This window comes from Lithobates pipiens, unplaced genomic scaffold (genome assembly GCF_037356315.1).
Source record: "Lithobates pipiens isolate NorthernLeopardFrog02 unplaced genomic scaffold, aLitPip1_a1.2 Scaffold_8, whole genome shotgun sequence".
Taxonomy (NCBI): domain Eukaryota; kingdom Metazoa; phylum Chordata; class Amphibia; order Anura; family Ranidae; genus Lithobates; species Lithobates pipiens.
The window spans coordinates 598,073,218-598,090,784 of record NW_027507903.1 but is presented as its reverse complement, the minus strand read 5'-3'; the positions used below and the strand labels follow the sequence as shown (position 1 = coordinate 598,090,784).

At 44.9% G+C, this 17,567-nt stretch overlaps 1 protein-coding gene across 5 annotated transcripts in view; it reads left to right on the top strand.

Moving 5' to 3' along the window:
* ACHE (acetylcholinesterase (Yt blood group)) overlaps window positions 1-17,567 on the top strand; it is a 212,294-nt gene that overhangs the window by 73,527 nt on the left and 121,200 nt on the right. For 4 of the 5 annotated variants that reach the window (XM_077470506.1, XM_077470503.1, XM_077470505.1 and 1 more), the window contains exon 1: window positions 1,473-1,595. The exons of the other annotated variant lie outside the window; for it this stretch is intronic. The gene's annotated coding sequence lies outside the window, so the exon portion shown is untranslated. Of the gene's footprint in view, window positions 1-1,472; window positions 1,596-17,567 lie in introns of those variants that run through there. 5 annotated transcript variants of the gene reach the window in all.

Below are 17,567 nucleotides of genomic sequence, written 5' to 3'. Positions count from 1 at the left end.
TTGAAGGAGTTGACTGTTTCCCTATATCTCTTCTGGTCTGTCTAGGACCTGTCTTTTGACCCTTGCAAGAGTCTTTGAGAGAGCTGTCTTTTGCCCTATCCCATATTTTTCTGTCTGTCTGGGAGCTGTCTCTTGATAACCCTCACAACCTTAGTGAGCGGCTTCTATTAGACTATAGTTGTCTCATCCTGGCTATCAAGAACCTGTCTTTGGTTCCCTGTGTTTATCTCATGCTGTCTGTGTTTTTCAAAATCGATCTCATCTGGTCTGTATAGGTCCTGGTTGCCCTATAGTTGTCTCATGCCATCTATCTAGAACCCATCTTTGGTTTGCTGGGTTTGTCTCTTCTACATTTCGAGGGAGCTGTCTGTTGTATACCCATCTCATCTTGCGTGTCTAGGAGTTGTCTGTTTTCCCATATCTCTCATGCTTTTTTTTTTAAGGGGCTGTCTGTCTTCAATACCCATCTCATATGGTCTGTCTAAGACTTGTCTCTGGTTCCGCTGTATGTGTCTCATACTGTCTGAGGAGGAGGTCTGTCTTGCTCTACACTCAATAATTTTGTCTATCTAGGTCTTGTCTTTAAACCCCCCTCACCCATCTATTGCTATCTTCAAGGGAGTGGTCCCTCTTGCCCTATACCCATCTCATCCTGTCCTATCTAAGCCCTGTCTCTGGTTCCCTGTGTCAGTCTCATGCTGTCTTTTAAGAGAGCTTTGTTTTCTTGATCCATTTCCTCTGATCTGTCTAGGGCTCCTCTCTGGTTCCCCATATTGGTCTATTTTGCTGTATGCCCATCTCATCTTGTTTGGCTAGGACTTGTCTCTGGTTGTCCTCCTATCTCTCTCATGCTGTCTTTGAAGGAGCTGTCTGACTTCTTCTATACCCGTCTCATATGGTCTGTCTAGGGACTCCTCTCTGGTTCCCCATATGTGTTTAGTACTGTTCTCAAGGGAGCAGTCGCTCTCGATTTTATTCTCATCTTGTCTGTCTTGGACTTGTCTCTGGTCCCCCATATCTGTTTTATGGTGTCTTCAAGGGAGTGGTCTCTTTTTTTGCCCTATACCCATCTCATCCTGTCCTATCTAGAACCTGTCTCTGGTTCTGTGTCCATCTCATGCTGTCTTTAAGAGAGTTGCTTTCTATACCCATTTCATCCCATCTGTGTAGGACTTGTCCCTGGTTCCCCATAGCAGTCTCATACTATCTTCAAGGGAGCGGTCTCTGTTGTTCTATACTCCTCTAATCTTGGCTGTCTAGGACTTGTCTGATCCCCCTACCCATCTCTAGCTTTCTTCAAGGGAGCATTCTCTCTTGCCCTATACCCATCTTGCCATGTCTACCTAGGACCTGTCTCTCTGGTTTCCCCCTATCCATCTCATGCTGTCATTAAAGGAGCTGTCTCTGGTCCTGTCTTCTGCTCTGCAGCTGGGAGGGAGATCCTGTGGCTGGGAGAGGAGGAGAAGGAGTGGCCACTGGCTGGAGAGAGTGAGAGACATTGAGATAAGCAGAGGGAGGGACAGGCAGACAGAGAGAGAGAGTGAATGCAGAGGTAGAGGATCTCACACAGGCAAGATCTGTTCAGATTGTCTCAGGTAAGGGCTGCTGTGACCCTTCCAGGGCATTGCATGTCTATGTGCAGGGTGTAGTGTGGTGTGTAAGGTGTCTAAGTGCTGCATGCATTCTGAATTACAAGCATTCTGGGTGATTGACAGCTCCCTCTGTGATGATTTTCCTCTTTCTGTATACACAACAAAATGTTTTCATCTATTGGCATTGCAGATTGGGTTGCCATCTGTCTGTGCGCAAGCCCAGCTTGCACTGGGGTGCCTTGTGTTTGTGTGGGTAGGTGTGTGCACAGCTGGGCATGGGGTGGGGGGTGGTAGTTGCTGGAAACACATAAGGGGATAGAAGCTGTATGCATAGTCTATGAAAAGGGAAAATCCGAAGACAAACGCAGAGCTATGAGTCGGATAGGAGCTGACAGTGCTGAAGACAGTAAACCGTCATTAGATAACGGAGCTGACAGATTGCTTGGGTTGAAAATTGTAGCTGTGTGTTTAAAGGTTAGATCGTTGAATGCTAATGAGAAAAAGTGCAATTCTGGATTGTCACTGGGTTGTTATGCAATACTTAATGACTACTCCTGGGTTGCAATTTTTAGGCTGGTGTAGCTTGCCATGTTTAAACCATTTGCAATTTTCCAGTATGGAATTGGGAGGCGATCCATCAAGCTGTTAGGCCCCTTTCACACTAACGTCCCGTTCAGGCCCGCCTGTCAGTTTTTCAGGCGGACCTGAACGGGTGCTCCATAGAGCTCTATGGAGCGTCGGATGTCAGCGGTGACATGTCCGCTGACATCCGACCCGCTCCGATCCGAAAAAGTGTGACGGAGGAAAAAGCTATTTTTCCATCCGTCTGCGGATCGGATGACGACGGGCACTGCGGTCCGTCGTCATCCGATCTCCCATAGGGGAGAGCGGCGCTGTGACAGGTCCGTCCCTGCACAGTGTGCGGAGACAGACCTGTCATCTCCCTGCTCAGCGGGGATCGGCGGAGTGATCCCCGCTGAGCAAACGGACATCCACGGGGCGGATCAGAACTGATCCGCCCCGTGTGAAAGGACCCTTAGGGTTTCCATCAATGTGTCAACTTAACATTGCATGACCATCAACAGGACAAAACGCTTACAAATTGATCATCCACAATATCATATGTTTTTTGGTACCCAATTAGAGGTATTAATTTCACGGTTTACAAAAAATCACAATAACTATAATTATTGGGAACTTTTGTAAACCGTAAAATCGCAATATAAAGGTTATCTCTAATAGGGTAAAAGGTCTCCATGGATGGTCAAGGAATTAGGAGAATTTCAGTTTTCCTGTAGCTTTGATACGCAATTTCTTTTTTTTTTTTTTTAAAGGACGGTTCTAGGATTGATGTGGCTGTAATATGCAGTGCAACCATGAGGAATGAGGTTGAATTATGTTGGTGTTGCTGGAGGCCTTTGAGAGATGCCATTATTTTGGGAATACTTTGTGTCGATCTACAATATTTTAATTGATGTGTTATCGGTAAACAGTGTCTTGGCATACATCTACTTTTGCTGTTATGGTATACAGTGACTTGATTTAGAAGATCTAATATTTTTAGTTGAGGTGGCATTCATGAGCTGTGCTTTAGTAAAAAAAAAGAAAGTTGCAGTTTATGGTTTGTTGTGATAATATAGATGGTTTTGGGTTTAAAATGCAAATCTGTAAAGTTGCGTTAATGTGGTATTGTGCCACCTCAACCAAAACCTTACATCTTAAGGGACACAACACCATATCTCACATCGACGCAGCTTCACCCAGCTGTTAACGCTGTAATAAACCAAACTTGGTGTATCATTTATTTATTCTTTTACATTTTGTACAAAATCGGTATGGAATTATCCAAAGAAATTACCGCTCCAGGTGAGGACTCGTGTTCACACCATCCTTATGTTCAGGCGATGAAGGGTGCCGGCTCAGCAAAGGCAGTAGACAAGAGAAATTAAATAGGATGGCCGCACTCCAATATAATGCCTTTATTAATAAAACTTTGTCCATACGCCAACAGAGGATAGCTGATGAGTTTCGCACCTTTATGCCGCGTACACACGGTCGGATTTTCCGACGGAAAATGTTCGATGAGAGCTTTTTGTCGGAAATTCCGACCGTGTAGGCTCCATCGGAATTTTGGTGTATCTCAAATTTTCTGACGACAAAATCCGTTGTCGGAAATTCCGATCGTGTGTACACAATTCTGATGCACAAAGTTCCACGCATGCTCGGAATCAAGCAAAAGAGCCGCACTGGCTATGGCACTTACATTTTCTCGGCTCGTCGTACGTCACCGCATTCTTGATTGGAATTTCCGACAACATTGTGTATGCAAGACAAGTTTTAGCCAACATCCGTCGGAAAAAATCCCATGGATTTTGTTGTCAGAATGTGCGATCGTGTGTGTGTACACGGCATTAGTTGTGCTTAATCATAGCTTTAGGACCACCGACCCCAATCTGTCTTTTATACACACAAACCATTGGTCACCTGACCATTCGTATTTAATCCAGATTGCAATCGGGTGTAGTCCTCTAAAGCTTTCACACACATGAAAGAGGGGTGGGCGTGGTGGCGATCAGAGCAAACATTGTGTTAAAAGAATTAACCCATGCAGAGAAGGAAAAAATATGGTACGGTATGAAATTGTATTTCCATCTGATTTTGCGCCTGAATTTTATTTTTTTGTAAGAGCGGGGCTTTTTTATTTTTTATTTATTTTTCTGAGAATGTGTCCATGTACATGCTTGTATGTTTTGGGTATGAGTCAGTGACTTGCAAAATTTCATCTGATGCTGCATTTTGGCATAGTGCTTTTGGTTTAGGATAAGGATCTACACAATGTCCTGCATATAATGGCACTGATCTGCATGGTTTGGGCGCGAATATGTTTAGTTGCAGGGTTTTGGTTTGTGTTTGTGTACACAAGAGTACAAGGAGTTGCAATGCTTGGAATGGCATGACCTTTTTATATATAGTTTTGGCACTTTGTAGTGCTCTACTTTCCTTGAATGGATGTAGAATTGCTATGCAATGGATTTGATTTACTAAAACTGGAGAGTGCAAAATCCGGTGCAGCTGTGCATGGTAACCAATCGGCTTCTAACTTCAGATTGTTTAAAGTGATTGTAAGGGTAATTGTTGTTAAAACTTCTCATACTTCCCTCCACTGTGCAGCTAATTTTGCACAGAGTGGCCCTGAACCTGCTCTTCTGGGGTCCCTCGGTGGCTCTTGCGGCTCCTCTCCACATCAGATCTCCCCCTGGGAGAAGCGGTCTCCCGGGGGATTACCTTGCGGGCATGCTCCCGAGTCCAGCATTAGACCACCATAGAGGCCGAATGTATGACTCTGCCCCACCCCCTGGATTTGATTGACAGCAGCAGGAGCCAATAGCTGCACTGCTATCTATCCAATCAAGAGTCAGGAGCCTTTTTTTTCACCTATCCATCCTATGCATGAAGATGAAAAAAAAACACAAACCTTTACGACCCCTTTAAGCTTTGATGACAAAACCTGCAAGCTGATTGGTCTCTATGCAGAGCTGCACCAGATTTTGCACACTTCAGTTTTGGTAAATGATCCCCAATGTGTAGGTGCAAAATATAGGAAAGCTAATTAGTTGAGACATACATTTTGAGTAGCAGTGGTTGGGTGGACAAGACATTGATGTGCAGTGGTGTGCTGGTAGGGAGTATGTCGATGTGCAATGTTTGATTTGTAGCACTGATATGGTGTGGGGTGCAGTGTTTTTAGATTGATGTGGCACTAAAACACAATTTGTTGCTGAGACGTAAGTTGAGGAGCAATGGTTGGGTGGATACAACCTTGATATGCAGTGCGCTGGCATAGCGTATGTTGATGTGCAATGTTTGACTTGAAGCATTGATGCAGAGTGCAGTGTTTTTAGATTGATGTAGCACTAGAATACAATTTGTTGCTGAGTCGTAAGTTGAGGAGCAATGGTTGGGTGGATGTGACATTGATCTACAGTCTGCTGGAGTATGTTGATGTGCAATGTTTGACTTGAGACATTGATACAGTGGGTTCATTGAATTTGAGGGCATTGCTTAAGGAGCTGAAGATTTTTCCTCAATTTGTAGCTGTGTTCACCCAATTGCGTGTTGATGAAATCCACTTAAATTTTGCTTTTCGTGATTGCATAATTCCATTTGAGCGAGTATCTGTTATCTCTTCCGCTCCTCCAGCCCCATTATGTGTCTTGATATGGCATTAATATGGGTTGTGTTGCTATGAAGTATATAATGCAAAGATTTCCTGGTGAGCACAAAAAAGGCGCTCTAAACTGTTTTTGAGGTTTTGCTTAAAAATAGGTTTTAGTTACATACCTGTGCCAATACAAGGGAAGCCACATTGTGGTACCAAGTTCCTTATTGTAAATTATCTAAGCTTCCAGCATGGGGCGTAGATATAGCCAGGGGGCATTGCTAGGATTGTGAAAGACTTGGGGGCACCTCCATCTACAGCGTAGCAGAAAAAATGGGGAATGTCTTTCCTCCCATGTGTCTCCTTTATGACACCATTAGAGCCGAGAAGGAGCCTACTATAGCTTCCCTTGGCGCTTAATCCTGGACATGCAATCAATCTTAGGTTTGTATGTGAGCTGCAGGGAACACAAAATTGCATTTCAGCTTCGAGAACCTGGTCAACCAGCAGTAGATAAGGGGCATGTGCCCCATGCTAGCAATGCTCATGGGTAAAGTAACACGTTGGAGGTAACCTATTCCTCTTTATGGGTGCAGCAACACCACAGAAAGTGACGCACTTCCCATGTAGATCCCAATCGAACAGCGAAAAAGCTGAACTTGCAGTTGGTGTGTACATATGTATATGGATATATACACATATATATATATATATATATATATATATATATATATATATATATATATATATGTATATATATGTATATGTATATGTATATGTATATGTATATGTATATGTATATGTATATGTATATGTATATGTATATGTATGTATATATATATATATATATATATATATATATATATACACACACACACCACTTTATTAGGTACACCTGTTCAAGTTCTGGGTAACAAATTGCTAATCAGCCAATCACATGGCAGCAAGACGTGGCGATGACCACTTTCTGAAATTCAAACCGAGCATCAAAATGGGGAAGAAAGAGGGGATTTAAAGAGTAAATAAACCCTCTTAAAAAAAGAAGAAAAAAAAAACCCTGCAAGAAAAAGCATACTAGCTCATTATGTATTACCTCAGATCGAAGACCCCACAACAGTCCTCGTCTCCCCCTCTGGCCACCAGCATGTCATCCCAGAGAACTTCTGGGTATCGCGGCTCTGGCACTGTGATTGGCTGGAGCCATGATGAGCCGCCGGTAACGACACAGACTGCAGCAACGGCACAGGTGGCATTGCTTCAGTTTTCCCCAGTGCGCATGTGCCGATGACATCGGCACATGCAGGGGACATCTTCTAAACCGTGCAGGTTTAGGAGATATCCTGGGTAGCTGGAGGTAAGCCTTATTATAGGCCCACATGTAGCATAAGGTTGTAAAATGGGGTTTACAACCACTTTAAGTGACTTTGGATGTGGCATGGTTGTTGATGCCAGACAAGCTGGTCTGAGTATTTCGAAAACTGCTGAAATGCTGGGAATGGTCAGAGTGGCAGTTGCGTGGAGGAAAATGCCTTGTTGATGTCAGAGGAGACTGGACAGACTGGTTGGTTTGAGATGATGGAAAGGCAACAGTAACTCAAATAACCACTTGTTACAACCAAGGTGTGCAGAATACCATCTTTAAACGTACAACACATCGAACCTTGAAGCAGATGAGCTACAGCAGCAGCCTCCTAATCCTACTACCCTAATCCTCCCTGGAATCTATACCCTGCAGAGCAGATCCCACCTCGCCCTCTCTGGGTTTCGATGTGCTGCATCTTTCAAGTCAGAAGCGGACTCACTGTGACTTATAGTCTCTCCTCCTCAGCCCAGAGATGCACCCAAACTCAACCCTACTTCTTTCCATGTGCGTAGATATTGTTTTTAGAATAAAATTGTTTGATATATACTTAGAGGCGCCCCTTTCCTTAGTTTTACTGGAACTTGCTTCTGGTGGTATCCCTGACACTCGCCTATTTCTTCCTTGACTCTTGCTCCTGGACTATTATGGACCATATATTGTCATATTGAGGTATCGGAGCTTTGCGCCTTTTACTTGTTAAATTTATACAGCGGCAGAAAACCACACCGGGTGCCACTCCTGTCAGTTAAGAACAGGAAACTGAGGCTACAATTCGCACAGGCTCACCAAAATTGGACAATAGACTGGAAAAACATTGCCTGGTCTGATGAGTCTCAATTTCAGCTGAGACATTCAGATGGTGGGGTCAGAATTTGACGTAAACATGAAAGCATGGATCCATCTGGTCTTATATCAATGGTTCAGGCTGGTGGGTGTGTGGGGGATATTTTCTTAGCACACTTTGTGTCCCTTAGTACCAATTGAGCGTCGTTTAAATCCCATGGCCTACCTGAGTATTGTTGCTGACCATGTCCATCCCTTTATGACTACAGTGTCCCCATCTTCTGATGGCTCCTTCCAGCAGGATAATGCACCATGTCACAAAGCTCCAATCTCACCATTGAATGATGAGGTCACTGTCCTCTAATGGCCTCCACAGTCAGCAGATCTCCATCCAATAGAGCACCTTTGACATGTGGTGAATCGGGAGATTTGCATCATGGATGTGATGCTATCATGTCAATATGGACCAAAACCTCTGAGGAATGTTTCCAACACCTTGTTGAATCTATACCATGAAGAATTTAATGCCGTTCTGAAGGCATTATCAAATGTGCTGTTATGGGTTCTATTTTTAGTGTTTGGGTTGATATTGTATGGTATCATTGTACCTTGAGCTACAAAAATTGATCTGTTGATCGGCTCTCCAAACTTTCTAAACAAAGGGCCAGTTTACTGTCCTTCAAACTTTAGGAGGGCAAGACTGGCCAGCGAGAGAAGGAAAAAATGTCCTGGTGTTGAAGAGAGTAAACCGCATCCCCTCTTCAGTATTGGGGGGAAGAATAAAGCCCACCATCATTGGGGTCAGTGGGAGGAATAGTGCCCCATTGTCAGTGGCAGGAACTATGCCCCACTGTTGGCAGGAATAATGCCCCAAGGGCTGAATAAAAACAAGAAAAGAGCCATATCTAGCCCCTGAGATGCAGGTATGGAGACCACTGGTATAGAGACCACTGGTATAGAGACCACTGGTATAGAGACGTGGTTCCCAATTTTGAGACCAGGGCCTGGTATATTCTACCAAAACCTTCCATGCCTCAACACTAAAGGTTTTTATGCTCCACACAATAAGTATGGAAATGCAAACTGCTTTGGAAGGCTGGTGTGCTGTACTCAGTCCTTCAGGCTTGTGTGCAATTCAGCCAGCAAGCATCAACCCACCCCCCCCCCCCCCACCCACATTGCGGCACATTACTATTCGGATGTGTTTCCTTAATGTGTTGGGTTGCTATTCACAATGAAAGGCACCAAATAGCCATAAACTGTTACATGTATTACCACAACACGGAAGTCCAAATGCTTGGAGCACTTTTAGATGATGATGGACGTTTCCTGGATTTAAGCATGTCCACTGAAATGGACTTAATGGCTATTAAAGTGGTTTGTAGAGGCAGAAGGTTTTTCTATGCATTATGCACATTCTATGCATTAAGAGAAGTGTCCAGCAGCCCCCCTAATACTTACCTGAGCTCCCCCTGATCCAGCCACGTGCACGAGTGCCTCAGCCGTCCGGGACTCTCTCGCTCCTGATTTGGCTGAGACACAGCAGTGGCACCATTGGATCCTGCTGCTGTCAATCAAAATTAGTTAGCCAATGAGGAAAGGGCGAGGTCTGAATAGGGACACGCAGCCTCTCGGTTGCCCCCACAGCAAGCTGCTTGCCATGGAGGCACGCGGCAGGAGGGGAGGGGCCAGGATCACAGAAGAGGGACCCAAGAAGAGGCTCTGGGATGCTCTGTGAAAATTCACTGTACAGAGGAGGTAAGTATAACATGTTTTATTTTTAGTATCACTTTTTACATTTTCCAATCGTCCAGAAAAGGTTTTCTTGTTAAAGTGGTTGGAAACCCTTCCATATACCCAGTGAATGGCCTCAGGTAATACAGAGATGAAGCCAATCCTCCTACATCCGTCTACATGGCGCATTTTTCCAATGTGCCCCATGTTTCTCCTATTTATTTTTTTACATGATTATAATTCTCATTGTTTTTCTTGCATAATTGTATTTTGTACTATCAAAAATGTTCTTTATTGTCCAGTGTGCCACCTCCCCTCCTTTTTTTTTTTTTTTTTTTTTTTTCTGCCTCCTACATTAATTTTGTACCGGTTTTATCTACAGTCTTCTCTATGGCCCTTCAAAGTGGAGAATTTAGAAAATAAGAATATTTGCAGAAATGGACTGTGTTTTGTGTTTAATGCATTAATGACGTGTTTTTGTTGTATGTTTTGTTAAATACAATTTTAACTTTATCCAATGAAATTTAAAATTTTTATCTTTTATTATTTAAGGTACTTTTTATATAGTGTTGTCAATCGTACATTCACATCGGTCCCTACCCTCGGGGAGCCCACAATCCAAGGTTCCCGAACTCACATTCATATACTAGGGCCAATTTTAGACAGAAGCCAATTAACCTACCAGCATGTCTTTTGGGTTGTGGGAGGAAACCAGGGTACCTAGAGGAAACCCACACAGGCACAGGGAGAACATGCAAACTCCAGGCAGGCAGTGTTGTGGTTGGGATTCGAACCGGCGACCCGTTTTACTACTAGGCGAGAGTGCGAACCACACACCACTATGTGTGTGCCTATAAAGTCCATTTCTGCAAATATTCTTTAATTCTCTCTTTCCAATCTATATCGGGACGTTGATATATTGTTACTAGTGTGCCCACAGTGTCGCCCTGTGAGGATTCACGTTAAATTTCTCTAAACATTTTGGAGACTTTAGAAAGCTTGCCTGAGCTGTCAGAAATCAAGGGACGGAGAGTTGAAATTGCACTCTGCAGAGCTCAGTGAGGAGAGCACTGAGAGCTGATTTGAAGGGAAGGGACACATCCCCCCTTTCACACAGGAACAGAGCTGAGCCGTATCAATCAGAGGCTGTGTGCTGGAGTTCCCCCCCCCCCCCCCCCCCCGTCACGTTTTTATGTCAGGAAAACTTGTCAGAAGTGACTCAGTGCAGATAGGAAGCGGCAGACAGAAATGACACTGATGCTTTGGTTTGAGACAAGTACACATTATCACATTATAGAGGGCTATGCTTTGTTCATATTTTATGGCTGAGGTTTACAACCACTTTACATGCATAAAAACAAATGTGTAAATGTAATCCTTCCAGGTATTCAGGACCTCTTACTGAGATTATAGTGCTCCCCCCAATGAGCATGCTTTTGTCTGCTTTTATCTTCAGAGAGACGGCACCATCTTTGTTTGGACATCATCGTACACAAATGTACTTGAGGTGCCTGATGCAATCCTAGAAGTACTGATACCTCTTCTGTTCTTGGCAGCATTTGCAAATGTCTGACGCAGGTTATCCCCTGTTGCAGCCTCTGACCAGGGCCGGTGCTGCTACTAAGCAAACTAGGCAGCCGCCTAGGGCGAACTGCTGCCTACGGGGCGCCCAGCCACTGGTGTTCCTACTCTCCTCTCTGCAACAAGCAACCAAGTCTCAGCATCAGCAGGCCACCACACTGTTCGCAAATGGTGTCGGAGGCACAGTGGCAGCGGATGACTGTGTCCTGACTCCCGAATGAATCAAAGCAAGCAAATATTCATTGAGGGGCGCTTCCTTTAAAAAGGTGGGGTATACATGGACAGGGCAAAGGGGGGATGGAGTCGGGTGGAGCCAAGGGGGGTGCTGCAAAATTAGGTTTTGCCAAGGGCAGTGATGGCGAACCTTGGCACCTTGTTTTGGAACTACGTTTCCCATGATGCTCAACTACACTGCAAAACTTCTGGGGTGCCAAGGTTCGCCATCACTGGCCTAAGGTGTCCAAAATTCTTGATAAGGTAGTGGCCAGAACTCCAGAGATGATGACCCTGGATGCACACGGTCTGTGGTGGTCGCCCCCTGCTGCTGCGCTTCGACTATGTGCATGTAGCCTTAAAGAGGAGACCGTCTACTGCAGACAGGAGGAAGCATTTGTCCAAAGTCACTAAAGCTGTGTGTGTGTGTGTGTGTGTGTGTGTGTGTGTGTTTTTTTTTTTTTTGTTTTTTATGACCCAAATTAATGCAGACTGACAGCTTCTAATGCCCCCCATTAACTTAAATGGTTAAAATCTCACTCTAGGTGTTCATGCTTCTCTATGCAATGCAGGCAGATAGTGGCTGGTTGGAGGAGAAAAGAGGGTGTTGTAAATAGCGTCCTGAAAACAGGAGGCTGCGGTGATGCCCACATTTGACAAGGAGCCTCCATGATTACGAGAACTGAAATCCAGTGAATAAAAGGGGCAGGGCAGGGAGTCGGGCTGGGGAGGAAAGAGCTGGATGATGCTAGATGTCCTCTAGTCAGGCATTGAGGCAGGGTCTTAACTGACTTGCTGCAGCTTCTAATGCACACTGTGGGAGGCTTACAGTGTGCAGTGAAACATTTGCATAAGCAGTTCCAGTAGAGGAGAGGCGCCTGTACAACACTGATGCCAAGTCCGGAACATCCAGGACCTGGCTTTGAACAAAGGAGATGCAGAAGGGCGGCAGTGATTTCCGTGGCCGGAACACTCGTGGTTTTGGGTGGAGGTGGCTGTACTGTTAGGGTGATGCAGGATGTGGTTTGGAGTCCTGAATGGCGTTTGGATTAGAAGGGAGTTGGGTGCTGGGAAAAGTGACAAGTGTATTGTGGATGTGGTGACAGCGGCGGGCTGTAAGCGGATTGTTTGTTTTGGGTGGCATTACCTTGGCAGGTGTCAGTGATTGATAGAGGGTGGACAGCATTGGGCAATGTTGGAACTTCTCCAATCCCTTGTTTTGTTCTATGCATTACACTGATGGAGCCTGACAAGTACTCACATAGTGAGAGGTTCCTATGTCACCCTCTAAAGTAGCTGGGAATGACCAAAAGGCTTTAAGGAAGTCCACCCAAAACTCGTATCTCTTGTTTGGTAGATGCTGGAGAGTTCTTTAGATGTGGCGCCGCAGCGCTCCCCCTTTTAGATCTCCCCTTTGGGTCTGATGCCATTTAATCCAAGCTGGCTCACACTCCAGCAGGCAAAGGACCCTACTGTATGCTCCACACTCTATATACCCCACTTGGATGGGGCCTCCCTGCTGGTCATTCTCCTGACCAGGGATTGGCTGAGGCCGTATTACAGGTCAGCCTGCTTTCTACCCTCTCCACCCAATATGTTCCAGAGATTTCTGGAAAGACGGGGGGGAGGGAGACGGGCAAGCCTGCAGAGCCAAAATAATCAGATCGGCTCCACTGGCTACAATAGAGCCCAAAAAGAATCAAATTTACCTATACTAGCAGGAGAGCGCTGCATTTGCATACCTGACCTGCCATCTATTAGGGGCTCTACCGCCGCTGATAGATTTGTTTATTTAACTTCTATGATGGATACTGTAACGGGGGGGCGGCCCCAGACAATACTCCCAGGAGGGCAGAATCGGAGCCTCCACCTATTCTCCCTCCTTTTTCTTTTTTCTTGCCTGGTTCTATTCTCCCTCCTCATCGAGATGCTGATGCATTTATAAAAAAAAAAAGAAACCTTTGTGTTTTTATTACATGCCTTATTTTCGACCCGGTTGCATCACTGGGTCTCTGTGCTTCTCTATGCAATGCTGGCAGATCATGGCTGGTGGAAAGGACCTGCAAGGGGCTGTACAAAGCTTCCTGAAAACCTCACAGGACCCTGCCTCAGTACTCTTCTCTTGAGCTCTCACCCCTGATGCAAGCAGTGGGCTGGCTCTTGGTTGGGTGAAGTTTATGCAAATGGAAAATGCCTTGATTAGGGGGGCGGTGTCTGGAGGAGTGAGCAGTCTTGGGTAGGCCAGGGACAGTCAGGTTGGGGAGGATAGAGCTAGATGATGCTGGACATCCTCCATCTAGGACAGGAGTAGGCAACCCGGAGCCCTCCAGCTGTTGTGGAACTAAATATCCCATGAGGCATTGCAAGGCTTGCAGTTACAATTACTCCCAGAGGCATTATGGGACTTGTAGTTCTGCAACAGTTGGGGGGGCCCCAGGTTTCCTACCCCGATCTAGGATATGGGGTGGGTTCTATCTGATTTGTTGCAGCTTCTAATGCACATTGTGAGACCGAAGGGAAGGCTGGAGATCAGATTTAAAATGCCCGATTTGGGTTGATGGACCCTTTTTGTTAGAAATGTCTTATTAATTGAAAACTTTGTGTTAAAAATAAATAAAATAAACTTCTTTTTCTTTACTACATTTTCCAAAAACTTGTGGCAAAATTTTTATTTTTAACCACTACAATACAGGGCACTTTTGCCCCCTTCCTTCCCAGCCCAATTTTCAGCTTTCAGCGCTCTAGCGCTTTCAGTGACAATTGCGCGGTCATGCTACACTGTACCCAAATGAAATTGTTATCATTTTGTTCGCACAAATAGAGCTTTATTTTGGTGTTATTTATTCACGACTCCGTTTTTTTTTTTTTTTTTTTTTGCGATATAAGCGCAAAAATAGCGGAAATTTGGAAAAAAAACAATATTTTCTTTTTTCTATTTGAAAAGAAATCCAATAAAATCAAATTTTGTCATAAATTTAAGCCAAAATGTATTCTGCTACATGTGTTTGGTAAAAAAAATTCCGTTAAGTGTATAGTAATTGGTTTGTGTGATCACGGACATATGTACACAAATGATCATGTACATATGTGTGCAGGTGATCACGTACATATGTGTGCAGATAATCATTGGGACATGTGATTTTAGTGGGACATATGTGGGGGACATGTTTTTATTATTAGGGACATGTGTTTTTATTATTTGGGGACATGTATGTTTTGGGGACATGTGTGTTTTGGGGACATATGTGGGGACTGTGTTTGTACTGTGTGGTGTGTTGTGTGTTTACACTACACTGATGATCAGTGAGTAAAAAGCAGCCCATACTCACTGATCATCAGCCGGCTGCAGCGATCTGCTCTCCTCTCCTCAGCGGTGACTTCTGTGTGAGGAGAGCCGATTGCCTAGCAACCGGCTGTTTGTTTACATCACATGACGGCCGTGATTGGACACGGCCGTCATGTGATCAGGAGGGCCAATCACAGAGCCCTCCTGCCGATCTGAGATGTGCCGTGTCCGGGTGACACGAGCACATCGGGATCGCGCCGCTGCGCGGGTGATCTCGCTACTCCTGAAGGACGTTCCTGAACGTCCTATCAGGAGTAGACGGCTCCCACCCGGCCGTTTATATGCATTGGCCGGGTGGGAAGTGGTTAAAGGTCTCCCTATGCCTTTCAGAAAATACCTTAGGTGTGTTTGTTTTTCAAAACCGGGTCATTTTGTGGGCGTTTCCATTGTCCTGGTGCTCCAGGTCCTTACTGTGATAGGTTGTCAGGAAATTAGATATCATGTTTATGCCCCTGGAAGGCCTGAAGGTGCTCCTTGGATTTTGGACCCCTCTATGCATCTTGGATGTAAAAGTCTTGCACATGTGATATCCCCAAACTCAAGCGGCATAGTAGAATGTTTGTTTGTTTTTTGCTGTGTAATTGTAAGTACAATGCCTTGCAAAAGTATTTACCCCCCCCCCTCCCCTTGGCATTTTTCGTGTTTTGTTGCCTCACAACCTGTAATTAACATGGATTGTTTGAGGATTTGCATCATTTCATTTACAGAAAATGCCCACAACTTTGAAGATGTATTTATTTTTATTGTGAAGCAAACAACAAATAGGACAAAATAACAGAAAAAGTCAATGTGCATAACTATTCACCCCCCTAAAGTCAATACTTTTGTAGAGCCACATTTTGCGGCTATCACAGCTCCAAGTCGTATTGGATAAGTCTCTATGAGTTTGCCACATCTTACCATTGGGATTTTTGCCCATTCCTCCTTGCAAAACTGCTCCAGCTCCTTCAAGTTGGATGGTTTGCGCTTGTGAACAGCAATCTTTAAGTCTGACCACAGATTTTCTATTGGATTGAGGTCTGGGCTTTGACTGTCTAGGCCATTCCAACACATTTCCATGTTTCCCCTTAAACCACCCAAGTGTTGCTTTAGCAGTGTGTTTGGGGTCATTTTGTCTTGCTGGAAGATGAACCTCCATCCTAGCCTCAAATCACACACAGTGGTACAGGTTTTTCTAATGAATATTCCTGTATTTAGCACCACCCATCTTTCCCTCCACCTCCAGTTTCCCAGTCCTGACTGCTGAAAAACATCCCCACAGCATGATGCTGCCACCACCATGTTTCACTGTGTGGATGGTGTTCTTTGGGTGATGTGTTGGGTTTGAGACAGACATAGCAATTGCTGTGGAACTCTGCAGCTCCTCCAGGGTTACCTTTTTAATTCTCTGTGCTGCCTCTCTGATTAATGCCCTCCTTGCCCTGTCCATGCGTTTTGGTATGCAGTCATCTTTGTTGTCATGTCTGTCGGTTTTCTGTTGTCATGCTCTTTCCTATAGAGGTTGCACAGGCAGTCGATGGCACATCAATACGTGCCATTGCCAGAAGGTTTGTTGTGTCTCCCAGCACAGTCTCTCGAGCGTGGAGGCGATTCCAGAAGACAGTTACTCTATAAAAAGCTGGACATGGTCATAGAAGGTCCTTAACCCATCAGCAGGACCAGTATCTGCTCTTTTGTGCAAGGAGAAACAGGATGAGCACTGCTAGAGCCCTACAAAATAACCTCCAGCAGGCCACTGGTGTGACTGTCTCTGACCAAACAATCAGAAACTGACTTCATGAGGGTGGCCTGAGGGCCCGACATCCTCTAGTGGGCCCTGTGCTCACTGCCCAGTATGGTGAAGCTCAATTGGCATTTGCCATTGAACCACCAGATTTGGCCACTGGCACTCAATGCTTTTCACAGATGAGATGGTTCACCCTGGACACATGTGACAGATGTGAAAGGGTCTGGAGAAGCCGTAAACGTTTGGTCATTCTGAATGTTACAGGGAGCATGTTTGGTGGGTCAGTGAGTCCCTCCATGGAGAGCCATATCCATGGAGGGACGCATAGACCTCTACAGGCTAGACAACGGCACCCTGACTGCCATTGGGTATCAGGATGAAATCCTTGGACCCATTGTCAGACCTTTACACCTAATGCAGTGGCTACTGGGTTCCTCCTGGTGCACGACAATGCCCAGCCTCATGTGGCAAGAGTATGCAGCCAGTTCCTGGAGGATGAAGGAGTTGATACCATTTGAATGGCCTTCACGCTAGCCTGAACTAAATCTAATAGAATACCTCTGGGACCTTAGGTTTTGGTCCATCTGATGCCACCAGGTTGCACCTCAGTCTAATCAGGAGTTTAGTGATGCCATGGTCCAGATTTGAGAAGAAATACCCCAGGACACCATCCGTTGTCTCATTAGGAGCATGCCCTGACGTTGTCAGACATGCATACAAGCACGTGGGGGCCATACAAACTACTGAGTACCATTTTGAGTTGCTGCCATGAAATTTCAGAAAAATGAACTAGCCTACTGCATAATTTTTTCAATTTGATTTTCGGGGGGGGGGGGGGTGGGGGGAGCCCCCTGTAGGTTGATGATTGTAATTTCCATCAAATGATGTGGCATCCTTTCATTCCTAACACATTACCCAGTCCATATCGGTATATATATCCAACATGACCTTTTTTTTTTTTTCCCCTCCCCATGAGATCTGATGTGTTTTCAAAGTGTTCCTTTAAATTTTTATTTTTTGAGCAGTGTATATACCATAGTTTGTAAACTATATAAACTTTTACACAGAGA